Source organism: Pteropus medius, unplaced genomic scaffold (assembly GCF_902729225.1).
Source record: "Pteropus medius unplaced genomic scaffold, Ma_sr-lr_union100, whole genome shotgun sequence".
Lineage (NCBI taxonomy): Eukaryota > Metazoa > Chordata > Mammalia > Chiroptera > Pteropodidae > Pteropus > Pteropus medius.
This window is the reverse complement of record NW_024340693.1, coordinates 3169868-3184779: the sequence shown is the minus strand read 5'-3', so window position 1 is coordinate 3184779 and position 14912 is coordinate 3169868. Positions and strand designations below refer to the sequence as shown.

Sequence of the window (14912 nt, the reverse complement as noted above, 5' to 3'; positions counted from 1 at the left end):
AGATGGACTTGACACTTTTTGAATGAACGAAGTGAATAAATGAATGAATGAACCGAGAAACAACAGGGGTTGGAACAGCTAAAATAACGTGAGAAGTGTGACTATGGCCCAAAACAATTTGAACTACGCACTTTGCTAAGACGCGGCGAGCGGGCGCGGAGAGCCGCAGATGCTGGCTGATCTGACAGATGCTGGACGAAGGCCACCGAAGGGACCCGCGCTCTGCAGTGGGGCCGACGCCAGCTGGCGGATTTAGATCGCCACGTTTTCACTCTTCCGCAGTAACAGCCAGCCTGGAGGAAGTCAGTCACTTTAACCGCGCGACTTCATTTCTTACCTGGGTCACTGCAACCGTCCCCGCCTGGCCTCCCAGCTGCTACTCCCTCCCGCTGCCCACCGGCCCACCGACTGACAGCCCCACCGCGCGGCAGCCGGAGGGACCCTCCCCTGATGCCGATCAGAACCTAGCGCCCGGCCAACACATCACGACCTTCCACTGACTCCTGTCGCTTTCAAAATCAAGCCGAGGCTCCAGGCCCTGCCCTGCTCGCTAACGTTATCTTCGCCTCGCTCCCCTCCGGACACACGAATTTTCCTGCGGTCCTTAAAGCACTCAGGGCAACTGCGGTTGGTCCCATCTGCTTGGAACAATGTTGCCTCAGATCTTCAAAGGGCTTGGTTCTCACTTCCAAACTCTGATCTAACGTCACTTCCGACATCCTCACTCCATCCTCTCTCCCCGATTTATTCTGCATCACGGCCATGACACGTTGTAAGACGTAACTGTTTACTGTCCGCCTTCCTCACCAGAATGTCAGCTCCCTGAAGGCGGACGCGTTGTCGTATTTCTACATCTCTAGTTCTGCACAGTGCCTGGCACGCAGTAGGAACTAAATCTATATCGATTAATCAATTCAAACTTTCAGCTAGTTTCCCGTCATCAGAGACAACGTGTCTGGAGCAAGCGTGAGCACCCCGCACCGAGGGAGGAGCGTTGTCCCACCGCGCACTTACCCTAGGACCGGGCCGTGCGAGCTAGAACTTTAAAAACAAAAATTCACTGCTGAAATTAAAATAGATGATTTCCAAGGGATAGCAAAATGATTATATAAAGCCATAGTAGTTAAAAACATGGAGCCGAAATCTACCGAGAATATAAAATAGGAAGATTTTAACACAGCATGAGAGGAAACTGATTTAAGAACAGTCTAACAGTGGAAGTTAGTGAAATACTGAAAACATGTTTTCCAGAGATTTAAAAGAAACTGGCAAACAAAATCTCAGCAGGGAAGTTATGCGACGGATAACCTCTTAAATCCTGCTTGATCTGCATGCTCTTTTCTACGTTGCCGGGAAAAATTCAAAAGCCAAAACTGTATTTCAAAACATACTGACAAATGCTAGCAACATCGAAACAACGAAAACATTTTTCTGTTAAATATTATTTCTGAATTATAGAAAAATGAAACAAAACTTATGAGCAGATGGGTCTGGAATGTTCATTCCGGAATCAGTCTCAGTCAATAAAGTATTTAAGAAGTCTACCGTGCATCAATTTACTCTGCCTAAATACAAAAAAAGAAACTGAGAAAGTATTAAACAGTTAAAAAAAAATAAATAAACAGTTGTTCATCCCAGCTTTGACAGCAAATATATAAAGTCATTTAACCACAGAGAACTTTCAAAACACAGTATCTTGAACTCCGTGTTCGACGTGAAAGTCGATCTAAATTTTAAAAAATTAGTGTACACTTAAAAGATCATGTTATGGATACGTGCGTGTGTTTCGCATGGTGAAATCCTTATCCCTAGTGAGACACTATCTGGGAATGGGACCCTCGGGAGGTCACTTAGGTCTTGAGAGCTGAGATCGGTGCCCTTATGAGGAGAAAGCTCGCTTCTCTTTCTCTCTCCGCCATGTGACGACACAGCAGGAAGGTGGCCAGGAAGAGAGCTCTCTGAAGACACTGACTCCCGGCACCTTCATCTCACTCCCCAGCCTCTAGAACTGTGAGAAATAAATGTCTTATTGGTTGAGCCGCCTAGTCTATTTTTGTTACAGCCCCAACTAAGAGCACGTGCAATACAGTAAACGATAAGGTCAAGATAAATGTACTATTAAATGAAAGGAAAATAATGTGTGTTCTGTGTTTCAGATTTCTGATATTGAACATTTCTAAAACACAAATAAGAAAACGGAGAAAGGAGAGCGTGTGCAATGATCTCGTACGTGAATTTTCTAGCAGTACAAAAAGTTCAAAGTCCTAGACTAATAAGAACAAAAAGACTGATCCCTCAGTGCACATTCCAAGTTATAGCCGGCTTCCTTAAAAACAGAAGGTGCCACACAGATCGGTAATCTACGAAACCAAACACGTTTAGCTTTCATAAGGGAAACACACACAAGAGATGAATTTTCGTGAACGATTCATCGACTGCTCTATGGTTACACATTTCGTGGAGAAGATGAACAAAATCTTTAACGTGTGTATCAGATGTGAGAATAATGACCCACAGCAATCTCGCTTCAGCATCTTCTTCTGTTTCAGAAAACCAGACGGGACCCAGGCTTACCTCCCTTCACGTGATAAATGAACAGTGCCCGCCGAGTCAAGGTGGCAGTGCCCATGCGGTGTGTTTAATAACCAATCACACTTCTGTGGGCATCCGGCTCTTTGAGAGGTAACAAATCAAACTAAAAATACCACTCGATTTTGCTTCCACAACTGGAAGGCCCACCTTACACACACCCCAGAATCCTACATGCTATTTCAGCCCCATCCGACTGAGGCAGCAAACCACATACAGAGAACACTGGGCTTAAACACTGGGGAGAAATGTGGGATCCTGACAAGCTACCTAAACATCTCTGAGCTTCAGTTGTCTCATGGAAAATTTAATAATTTCTACCTTATGGGCTTGCTGTAAAAACTGTAAATATTTTGAAAGAAAAGGGAAGTAAAGGGTAATCAGTAACTATTTCTAAAGGGGAGCTGAGAGGCGCTAAAACTATCTACCATAAACCAGAAAATCTGATTTACTATTCTGGCTCTTTCTTGTCCCTTGGGTGCGACTCTTCACAAGGCTTTTACCTTATTTTTTTTTTCATGGCTAAAATGAGAAAATAAATCAGGTTACTGTAAGGCTCACATGAGTTAAATACATAAATGCATTATGAAAACGACAAAGGAACAATGTGAAAAAAGCTTCATTCTTGATAGAAAAGCTAAACGGGCAAAAAAGAAATGATGATTTCTCGTTTCCTGGCATACGAATTTGATCTTTGTATAACACATTTCAAACTTTAGGCGTAGCTCGTATTAATTACTGTTTGGCTGTCTCTTCACTGAACTAGCCCTTCCTTCAACACGGGCTTGCCGTCTCTGGTTTTTCGAGGGCTGACGTAGCCGCGGGCACAAGGAAGATGCTCGGGCGAGCTCGCTGCGCTACAGATGCTCCGTTTAACCCTCCTGTTGGGTAAGAAACGCATGAAGAAATAGAAGGATTACCGTTTTCTTTCCGTAATCTCGTTATGAACTTCTTGGGAGGGATTACTCCAACCTTTTTCTTCTGAGTGGCTATGCTATGGAACAGATCTGCTAAGCAGGTAAGAAGGTTCTCTTTCTTCCTAGGTTGACTCTTGTATGCTAGAACTTTTTCCCGAAACGGACGACAAAAATAAAGTGCTTGAAGAACTGAATTGCAGTAGCAGGTATTCCCAAACTAGAATAGAAAAAAAAATGTTTTTGGTTAAATTTAGGGCAACACATTTTCAAAAGAGAGAATTTCCACGTGGACAGCTGAGAGGAGAGAATGAGAAGATAGGAAATTTACGAGCCTCATAAACTAAAAGGTATCTGAGTAGAAATAATGATTCTGACTGTAAATTAGCCATTTTAACATTAAATGGATGCTGGTTAAAACTGAAGAAAAATATATGCAATAAATCTGGTCTTTCTGAAAACTGATGTAAAGAACTGTATAGTTGGAATAGCGAGATGAGTTTAAGGTTTCGAATTCTAGATCATTTTTTTCTTTTTAAATTCCCATTGTTATCTATAGCACTGGGTATATACTGATCGTTTTATATATTGTACATTTAAAAATATAACTCGAAAACTCTTAAGAAAAAACACGGAAGTGAGGTTTTCTATCAGGTTCTTAAGTGCTATCCAAAAAATAAACAAACAAACAAACAAACAAAAAACAAAAAAAACAAGGAAAAACAAGATCCTCTGAAATGTCAGATTAAAACGCATCGACGTGAAGGCCCCGCAGCCACGGGCGGGCCAGGTCGCTTGCTCTTGATGGATCATCAACACACCAACTTCCGTTCCAGGGCCGTATCCTGAGCTGTGGCTCCATCTCTTATTGGCCTGTGATCTGGAGGATGTCACTACACCTACTGAACTTCAATTTCCTCCTCTTTAAGAACAGAGAAAATAATTCCACCTTACGGAGAAAAGGACCCAGTTTGATAAATACTTATCGCCTTCATTTTCCCTTCCCACAAAGAGACACTGGCTCCCAAAGCTGGCTGACAGAACACCCAAACGTCGACGAGTGAGGGTTCGGGGATCGCTGATACTGTGAGAAGGGAATGAGGACAACTGTCACACGTGCTGTGCGGAGAGATCGCGTCTCCATTTACTCAAAAAGGCTGAGCAAAGAGGAGTGTTTAAGCATGGACAACAGGATGAATTAAACGCTAATCGAAACAGTTATTTATAGAGAAAGCTGGAAAAGCGTGGAGAGAAAATAAGATTCTTGTGAACGTATGTTGTCATAAAGTTTACTTTGCACCCATTTTTTAAAAACTAAATCTGAAAAAAGAGAAAAGGAAATTCTTAAAACTGAAAAGGAACAGAAATTAATGAACCCTGAGTGTAAATCAAGTTGGTGGTAGCACTAGAAACAAAATACTTACTTCAAGTGGCTTTAAAACACAGAACTCTGACTATACATGCCTACCAAAACACAGTCTAGGAATAAATGAACACAGAAATCTAACGGCATTGGGTAGTCACACTGTCAGAATTAATTCACTGATATTGTTATTTTGAAACTACTGTACTAAAGATATACCATAGGACAAGGCAAGGAATTATGTTACTATCCTTAGGAACCCAACTTTTTAATGTAAAGTAAAAAAAAAATAATACAAATATCAAAGAGTAAAAGCCCTATAAACTTAAATTGGAATTAGAAGCCAGTATAAACTCATGCCTTTCTGGAAGTCTTAAAGTGTTGCGTGTGTGTTTTAAAGTTCTGTCCACTGAAAATGCCCAGCAGCAAAAAGCTCCCCTGCACCCAGATCGTGGCCTCTAAAACCTTCTACCACAAACAGGAACTAGGACACCTTGCAGAAAGGGCGACGCCAGGTCTGGACAGGAAACGTACAATGTACAGGACTGGCCTAGAGCATCTTTTAGTGGGGATACAAAAGCCAGCTTCCATCAAAAAGAATCACTACAACGAATAAAAAGCACATGGACTACAAAAAAAAAAACAAACCAACTATAAATAACATTAAAGAAACCTCCGTCAGTCTCCAATGGAGGTTGTAAACTAACATATAAAAAGAAAGCAAGTTTTATCTTGCCTTGCTTGTAAGCACCTTATTTCAGGGGGCACTAAAAAGCTGATGAAGGAAATTGCTGTTTATAGAATTCCAGCAAATAAATTCAGAAGAAACAGTTATAAATAATGGATCGGGCAAAAATTATCAATGGATACTAAAAGCATTAGGTTAAAGGCTGATGGGAAGTGGAGGGCTCAGACCTGACCTCCAATGCATCATTAAAAATGAACGACCAAACTTTTATGTCTCGTCATGTGATGCACCAAGAAATATATAGCGCCTCCTATGATGTACTCTTGTCTTTAAAAAAAAACAAATCGAACCACTCAACTTCTATCAAGTGTCTAGATCTAATTAACAGCTTACAAGAGATTCAGGGAACAAAGGAACAAATTAAACAATACCACATAAAAAGTAACAGGTCATGAGTCCCAGCGAGGATATATGGCTTCTCCATTCACGTTGCTAATCAGAGCCAAGAACTGATTTCACAAAGATGCTTTAAAGGCTTTCTGGAGAAATGCTAGTATATGATAATGATGTAATATTATTGATCATAAATATAACTATGGATATACTTCAATAAAGTTTATCCAGGAGCTAAGGACACCCGCAGTAGAACTACAATATTACTGAGACCAACTTACCAGTCATTCGGTATTAGTCTGAAAATGTTAGTTTTGTATCACAGTGTAATGACTCTAATGATATTCGGTATTAGTCTGAAAATGTTAGTTTTGTATCACAGTGTAATGACTCTAATGACCAATAAACTATGGCTCTGTCCACTGAAGAGAAGACTCAATCTCCATGATCTGGACGTTTTTATTAAAGGATAAGCACCAGGGACTCTAGCAACTTCCACAGAGTAGGCAGATAAAAACAAAAGACAGCATCTCACAGTACACCAGAAAAACGTATGCTAACGAAGTTTGATCTACTTATAAAAAAATACAAGAAGCAAACGGGATAGGCCGAGGGACTAGAGGGAGTGGATATTTTGTATAAAATGTAGGAAGTCGGCCCCTTGCTCATCTTCTGAATATAAAGCAACAGGAAACATTATAAGCAATTCGTTGAAGTCGTCCATTATGGTCTTTTTTTACCTATGTTCATCAATCCCACTAAACAAACATTAAAGGTGGACACTACTACTATTTCTCCAGAATAAGCCAACTTTTGATCTGATTCAAAACTCTGACACTCTCTCTTCAATTTCCTTGATTTTTAATAGTAACTTTCATTCGAGTTCCTAAAACCTAAAATTATATCCTTCAAGTATACAGCTTTCATACAAAAAAAAAAAAAAAAAAAAAAAAAAAGGCTTAAAGGATTTCCTCCATACCCGTTTCTGAATGCTCACTTACGAAAAAAAGACATTCTTTAGGGCTGAAACCTACCCTGTGTTTTTCTGGGCTGGCTCTGAAGGTGAAAGGTCCGACCAGGTTTAAAATCGGGGAAAACGAATTTGAAAAGGTGCCTCCCTCCCCAAGGCCTGCTACTGAACCCAAGGACCTAGCCCTGCTTTCTCGAACGGCCTTTTCTCTCTGTATTAAAGCAATGCCCCTCCACAAACGCTCACCGCGTCCCCATCGATAAGGTCACTTATGTACATATCCCTAATACGTGCATATTTAAGAACTATATATGTATATCATGTGCATCAAAAACATAACAAATGATTAAGATAAAGTGAACATTTACAATTTTTTTACTTATACTAATTTTTTGTTTACCCTAAAACCTTTTTTATGAGCAGTGGTATCTTCACAGAGATACGTGCGCAGGTCCAGGTGGACGAGAGTGTCCTCGATGGCCTTCCCTTTCTAAATTGTGATATTAAATTCTCGGTGCCTCCCCCCACCCCATCCCCCACCACTGCCTCGACAGCGGCACAAGCCACACCGTCTGGGTCGTCTGGCCCTGCCGATCCGCCTGGCCCACAGAATCGCTTCAAAGCGCTCTGCTCCTCAGTCCCCTCATCTGTGAAATGGGGTTACGGCATCTCCGGGAACCCTGTAATGAACCACAAGCGTACCTGCCCGACACGCTCAGAGTAGTGCCCAGCACCTCGTCACTCCGGCTATGTGCGGAACAAATGGCTTTTTAAGCCATTTGTCCATTGTGAGGAATTCAATGAACTGAAATTAGATCATAGGATCTCGGAATCGAAATTTAAATTACAATAGTTTGCAACTGCATAAATGAATGAGAGCGATTGCCATCTCTTTGGCACTGTGGGACGTGAAGTAACTAACACAGAACAATTTCACAAAGGGACAGAGTATGGCTGCCAGTATCACCCATTTATTAAGAATTAGTAAAGCTTAACCTACCTTTCATTTTTTTAATTTATTTATTTATATTGTTTATTTTTATTTTATTTATTTGTTTAGGCAAGGCAACCCTTGGTTGACCTCACAGATTGTAAGAACTCTTGTCAGCTTACAGCCTCTTATTTTTCACGCCTACAGCACCTGCTCTTCCTAGGTGGTCTCCCCATCCAAGGCCCAACCCGGCTTAGCTTCCGAGATCAGACGGGATCGGGCTCGTTCAGGGTGGCATGGCCGGAGACTACCTTTCATTTTTTGATAAAAATAAACATTAGAAATAAATTCTAGTGTTTTCTCCCTGCACTCCGATGGATCCTCTTACATATTATATTTGGAGACCACTGATTTAAACCACCTATGTCAGTAGTATTACCTTTAAAAAAATGTTGTAAAATGTTTAATGCTCCACCATCCCCCATGCTGGAGGCTGGTGATGGTGCCTGCCCCGTGGACACCCGCCCTCTGGAGAGGCCTTCTTCCCTCGACACGGTTTCTGTTTAGGTGGCTCCGTCTGTAACACTGCACCTCACACCACCCGACTCGTCACCCTCAAGACAGCCGAGTGGACCCAATCCAAGTGTCCCTCCACACGCGGTGGCCAGCCGTCACCTACCTCCCACACATTCCTCCGCTGCCCCACGTTCCCTTCTGGCTTCTCTATCAAATGCTGTGTGGCTGTCAATCACGAGCCCTTTCATAGGTTGGGCACGCGATCTAATCTATAATCTAGCCAGAGGACCTGGGCCAGAGTTCACTGTCATGTTTGATACAGTGGAAGCTCCACGGGGATCGCTGATAAGGTAAACCTCAAGTAGCCTACGGCCATCGGGAAAGAAAACTAAAGAGACATTTGCCGAATCAACTTTGTCACCCACGAGAGGAGCGTGGGTTTCGTTTCTCTCTCTCTCCTCCGGCATGGCCTCGGATCCCTTCGTCCAGACTTCCAACTAGTGACCGCCAGCAACTCAGGGAATGAGCCTTTTATAAGGTGGTCTGGGGACGCAATCATGATTTTATAACAAAGATGCTGCGGAAAAGCACACACCATGGCACAGCCTCACAAACCGATTTCTGGAGCCCAACCTCCCTGCGTATTAGGGCCTATTAGAAGATTATATAGAACCATACGACAAAACAACACGAACGGGCTACTGAACATGTGTCAACTGCTCAAGAAGTAAGAAACAGACACCACTAGTTTAAATCGCTCTCTACTATAAATCGCTCTCTTCTCTACTTTAAATCCCTAGCGACTGTACTGCAAGAAGCGCTCATCGGCTACAAGATATAAAAAGGGAAAGGCCGAGCTGGTCGATCAGAGCGGAACAGTGTGTTTTCGAAGAATTTGGGTCTGTAAACAGCTGGCATCTAAGTGGGATATTTCACAGCAAGAGAAAGCTCCCGGGGGCGCCTCTGCCCTCCTCCTCGGGCTGGTTCTGACCCGCTGGCCCACCCCACCGGCGCTTCTCCCGACTGCCGGTACCGGTGATGCACCCACGGGAGACAGAGCGATAGGGAGTCGCCACTCTCCGTGTCATGCGAATTCCAGTGACGGACGTCAGAATTGTCACTGCCGTAAAAGCTGCCGTCTGCAAAAACGCTCCTCCAAAGTAAAACTATCTGCAACTGAAAATAATGCAAAATAGGCTGACATGGACTCTGTTCAAAGTAACCAGGCTGTAAAATGTTCTGCTAGGTTAATGAAACTGTGGCTATTTTTCTTTCCTCTGTTTAAAAAACAAACGAACAAGCAAACAAACAAAAAAAACCTACTTTTCTAACTGCCCCAATACACAGGCTATTATTTCCCAAAGGCAAGTGCTAACGAGAGGCTGGAAAAAGGGCTCCAATCGGGCACAGCTAATAGTAACTCTTTTCAGTAGATGCTTTTTCTAGAAAGAATGAAAATGAATCTGGAAATACCCACGTAGCTCAGGACAGACTGACGGAAAGAAAATAGATATGTGTGCCTCATTTTAATGAAATCCAATCGTCAGACGAGATTCAGCCCAAGTTCCTCACAGAAGCTACATTCACAGCACTGACTCCCCGGCAGACAATAACAGGGGAGGGGAAAACGCTGGTCTCGGAATTAACTAAGCCAGCCACCCCACCCCCCCAAAACCCCAAGCTTAATTTTTAAGGGGCTCCTACAGCGTGATAAGTCTACAAATAAAAAAAGGGAGGAGGGAACAAGGGAGAAACGGAAGTGATGACCGTTTAAGAGCTGAGAAACGACCCACGGAAAAGGCTGGAGGCATGGAGCACAAACCACGGCAAAGCGTGTCGCCACGCCAGTCCTGCTGCCTCTGCTGACCTCCCGAGTAGATTCTGAGTGTAAGTCAAGGTGTCCATCGACATTTCACAGCTGGCGCCCTGACTACCTTGGAGAACTCAATTCTTGATCATCCAAACTGGGCACAGAAGTCAGAAACTGAATTTCTACTCATCGAATGAGTTTCTAGAGGGGATGAAGACAAAGCTTGCTCTGATGGTCTGACTAACTTCTCTCCTTTCTGCGTCTCTTCATTTCACTGAATCTCAGTTACTGAGCTTCAGGGAGAAGTAAAGACTACCTTCTGAATCTAGATGGATCCATGAGGAGTAATAAAAATGACACCTCTGAAGCCCTATTTTATACAATTGACACTGGGATTTTGATGCTGATAGATTAAATTAGAAACAATGTAACAGCAGAAAAAATATTACAGAACTTTAGAACTCATTTTATGTGATTTTTTTTTTCATCTAGGATGTCTTTTTACTGGTCCTGAGGCTATCAGCAAAAAAGTTACAGTGAGACACAACTTGGAAAGATCGAAATATTTACAACGGTGAACGCTAAAGGTAAAACAAGTTTCAATGTATAAAATACTAATGTTCTAAAAAAAAAAAAAAGGGTTCTTCTGGGACAATGTCAATGTGACAACTTTACTACAATTCAAGACACAGGTTAGTGTTGGCATCTGAACCAAATGAGGTGACAGCCACAGGAAGTGTATCGAGACTGAAGAAACTGGGGTTTTGCCATCCCCAGAATTTAAGTGAGGCTTCTGATCACTAGACAACTCCGTATGCAAGCACGAACATTTTGGGAAGTAGAGGCCAGACTTCTCATTAAACAAGAGAAATTAAACATATTCATTTAACTTGACTCCCTATGAAACCCTAATAAAATGACAAGAACAGATTGGAGAAAAACTCGAAAGGCCCAAGAAGACAACCACAGAGTAGAGATGTCAGTGAACTGACAGAAAACGGAAGGCGGATGGAGAAGAAGTAGAGTCCAAGGGCCTGTAAGGGACAAACAAACAAAAAACAAACGGATTCAACCCTGAAGGCTCAGGAATATTCTTCTGAGGGAGGTACACATCTAAAAACACAGGTCCGCAGGTCTGGTTATGAGTCCTCACAAGGACCATTCTGACAGCCGGGCACTCAGCCTTCTATTTGACTGCAGGTTTAGGCTCCTCACCTTGACCGCCCTGACTGCCTTGACCGGGAGGCAGGATCTGAAAACCTAGGAGGACATCAGTGAGGCACTGAACGGGAGACAGAGGGTTAAACAAAGGCCGGAATTAAGACACTTCTAGACAGAGAGGAGTCATCCTTCCTGGAAAACAAATAGCCCCAGAGAAAAGTCTCCAGACACTAGAGCTTTTGGGGAAGGGATGGGAGGTGTGGACAGGGAGCTATTTTTTTAATGCCTGCTTGCCAGGGTGTCACCCTTGGTAGACAAGCTCCACCCACAATACACAAAGCCCTGATCAGCTTTTTAGAATTCCACTTTTATTATAAATGGGATTTGAGGAAAGCTTCTAACAGGAAAAACAGTTTAAAATGGGAGAGGGGAGGAACTCAGGTCTCAGAAACGATCTGGTAGCGTAAGAAAAACTCAGCAACAACAGAAACTATAAATACTATCCTGAGAAAAACAAGACATCGCTGCCATGAAACAAGATCGAAAAATGAAAGTAACATTTTTTTAAAAAAAAATTGCAACGAGCTGGACAAAAATGTCAAAGAAATAGTCTACAATGTAGAATTATAAAGACAGAGGATCAAAATGGAAGAAAAAAAATAGAGAATCAGTCTAAGTGTTTAAATATGCAACTAACAGTATGTCAAAAACGCACAGAGAAATTACATTGATAGGAAAGAAATTATCCAAATATAGCATCAGAGATGTTCTAGAACTTAGGAAAATGAATCATCAGTCTCGACAGGTGCATAAATGCCTAATGCAATAACAGGAGGTATGAGACCAAGACACATGAAATGTTGGAACACTGGTGACAGAGAACATTCTAGAAGCGCCTTCCCCGCCCCCCGTATTTGAAAGGGAGAAGAAAAGCCACATAGGGAAGTGATCAAGAATCAGAATGGCATCAGGCCTCGCGACAGCATCCACAGAAGCCAGGGAGCAACGGGGTGATGCCTTACACGTTCCGAAGGAAGGCCGTACGCTGGGATCTACATGTAGCTACGACAATCACCAGGACACCTTAAATACACGAGATCCCAAAGTCTATCTCCTGTGCAAACTTCCTAAAGAGGCTACTACAGAATGTGTTCCACGCAGCCGGGGGAGCCAGGAACGAAAGCAGGACCTGGAAAAGGCGAGACGAGAAAGGACGGCCCAGGGGACAGAAAGGGCCGAGAGCAGACGGGGGGCTCCGGGGGACGCCACCGGGAGCGGAGTCTGCGTGACCGGCAGGACGCGGTGGGAACGCGTCCTGAGAGGTTCGTGGTTTTTCTCGTTCTGATAAAGACTGCGGGGAGGATCGACGGAAATTAAGGACACGGGAAAATACAGCGGCGGTGAATTCCACGCTGGGGGCACGGGAGGGAGTGAGGCCGGGCAGGGAGGACGGCAGGGACAGAAAGATATTTGTTGTCGACCGTAAAGGAAGTCGACGGCGTTTTCTTAACGGCAGGGTTTTTAAAACGGCCGTAAGTATGAGCTTTTTATTAAGAATCTAAGGGTAAATTCCAGAAAACATTGCGGGAGGAGTAATATAAGTAGCCTCCCCTGGGGAGGGGCAGGACGGGGACTTCTGATTCCCTGTTAGAAGCTTTACGCTGACAGAGGTGATTCTCAAAGCAGGGGGAAACGTACATGTCGCTTTAACTGCATTCCTCCAGTCACGGAAGAAATCTGTCCCATACGTCATAATCGCAGACTAGTATTTAGTGGCACACCCAATTTGTTCATTTAACTTTCTTTGTTACCTGTACTATCGTATGTGTGTGTGTGTGTGTGTGTGTGTGTGTGTTTAAACACTCACCATGGATCCACTTAACAGTATAGTATAATAGCATGAACTACCATGATAAGTACATAACACAGACTTGTGGTGTTTTCTGACAATTCGGAAAAGATTCTAAAGAAGGTTGTCCCAAAGTTTTAATAAAGTATAATTACTAGAAGCACCTCCACAAGGACGGGCACGTATGTTTTCCCTGCATTTTGTACTTTTCTATCTATACTAGTGGAACGAAAACCCTACAGACACACGGAGGCGTTTATAAAACTATGCATCTGTACAAGTGGACCGCTCATACACAGACATTTAAATAATTCTCAAAGAACCAAAAGATCATTTGTTCTAAGCCATATGCAATTTTGGTTATGAGAAAATTCTGACACAAAACAAGAAAAGTCGGGCTGACAATCTAGAAACCGTTCTGTCTCTTAGACTCTTAAGACGTCAAGCAGCTTTGTTCTCTTCCATTAAGGATACTTTTAAAATTCTAAACTGAGTTTCCTGGCATTAAGTCTACTCATGCAAATGGACAACTTTACTTTGCTATTTACTAAACTATGAAATGCATTCATCATTTTTAAAACAGTTTCCACCATAACTGCGAAGGCTCAGCGCCAGTGGATACTTACATTCACTAGTCCAAAATAGTGCTCATTCACCGGGAACTGCTCTGGACCAATCTCTTTCTCTAATGCCGAGGCATTGGCGCCCTACGAAGTGAAAAACACAAATCTTAGTATTTAGAGGATTTTTATGACATTGTCACAATCGTGTAGGCATTATAAAGACAGACATCCCTTTAAGAAACTATGTTCCCTATAACTAACATTCTTGAAAGAATATAATAAAGAAGGAAAGTGAAGAATAAACAAAGGCTTTTAATAATACGACTCGAAACGAGTTTGCAGAAACGTTCTTAGGGAGCCAAAGCCTGGCTCCTTTTTTCTAAGTAAGGAATCAAAACGCCGACAGGAGCACAACCTCACAGCAGCCATCGCGGAGAGCTGAAATTTCGTGAAATTAAATATCTCTGCGTTCAGTGGCCTAACGATCGTTCGGGGGTGTAGAGCTGAGAAATTCTCACATAGAACTAAAGGTGACAGAAAAGTCTGCTGAAGTATCACTGATGACTGCACAGCTAACAGTAATCTACACGGTCTATAAAATATGACAGCGTATTATGTAGTAGTCAGAATTAACAAACGAGACGTACGTACAGAAACATAGATAATTCAACGATCTAGTGTTACATAAAAAAGGAAAAACCGAGATGAACGCATAACCCCACCGTATGTATCGGCAGACAATGCCTCCTCAGGGACCCTGGCGTGTGCCTACCACCGCCTAGGGGTGCGGAAGCCCACCCCTGCGGCCCCCCGACAGAGCTCCATTCCCGAACCCAGAGGCCCAGATCCTTGGTGGACAACACGTCCTCGGCTTCCTCATGGGCCAGGCCTGAAAATCAGTACGTACTCATTAAAGCACCTGCTGGGTTAGTGGTCAAGTTCGACCAAAAGAAGGCACCTCCTCCAACACCTTCCAGCCACCCAGCACATACACATGGGGGGAGAGGAGGGGAGCGGTGTTACTTTTACGCTTTATATAAAATCTTGACATAATCGCTAGTTTACAGATACCATTTATTTCTAAATTTGACTATCGATTAACTGTTTTTATAACAATATCAAATTCAATTATTATAGCAGTTTCAAGATCCAGCGACCAAAACGG

At 42.9% G+C, this 14912-nt stretch overlaps 1 long non-coding RNA gene across 1 annotated transcript in view; it reads right to left on the bottom strand.

Moving 5' to 3' along the window:
- Positions 1–3178: 3178 nt before the first annotated feature.
- The window catches only part of LOC120602729 (uncharacterized), a 49251-nt gene continuing 37517 nt past the window's right edge, over positions 3179–14912 (bottom strand). The window contains exons 2-3 of the long non-coding RNA XR_005652825.1: positions 13811–13891; positions 3179–3723 (exon numbers count right to left, since the gene is read on the bottom strand). This is a non-coding gene — a long non-coding RNA (uncharacterized LOC120602729). The remainder of the gene's footprint in view (positions 3724–13810; positions 13892–14912) is intronic.